This window comes from Nestor notabilis, unplaced genomic scaffold (genome assembly GCF_000696875.1).
Source record: "Nestor notabilis isolate BGI_N333 unplaced genomic scaffold, ASM69687v1 scaffold21950, whole genome shotgun sequence".
NCBI classification, from domain to species: domain Eukaryota; kingdom Metazoa; phylum Chordata; class Aves; order Psittaciformes; family Psittacidae; genus Nestor; species Nestor notabilis.
Window position 1 is genome coordinate 3817 of NW_009910949.1, and position 396 is coordinate 4212.

General features: G+C 58.1%; 1 pseudogene; it reads right to left on the reverse strand.

Moving 5' to 3' along the window:
• LOC104404101 overlaps nucleotides 1–334 on the reverse strand; it is a 1242-nt pseudogene extending 908 nt beyond the window's left edge.
• Nucleotides 335–396: the final 62 nt, after the last annotated feature.

The following is a 396-nucleotide window of genomic DNA, read 5'->3' on the forward strand; positions in this document are numbered from 1 at the left end:
CACGTTGTGGGTGGTGACCAGCCCGTGCGGGCAGGACTGGACGCTGGGCGGAGGGTAACACTTCTCATTGTCCTCCACGGGGCCCGTCACGTGCGTCCGCAGGAGCGTGAGGTTATTGGAGAGCTTGTAGATCCGATTGACAGCCCCCACGTAGACCTCCCCGGTTTTGTTGTGGACCACCAAGTGCGTCAAGCTCCAGTCTGAAACCGGGAAAGTCCTAAAGGGAGACTTGGGGCTGCCTTCCGCCAGCGGTAGCCAGGTGCTCCCCAAGAGCAGCAAGGTCCAAACGTTGATGGACAAGTGGTGCTTGAGCCAAAGGAGCCACATCGCAGCAGCCTCACATCCAGCCAAGGCCATGCCCAAACCCAGACACAAAATAAATAGAAACAAACCCAA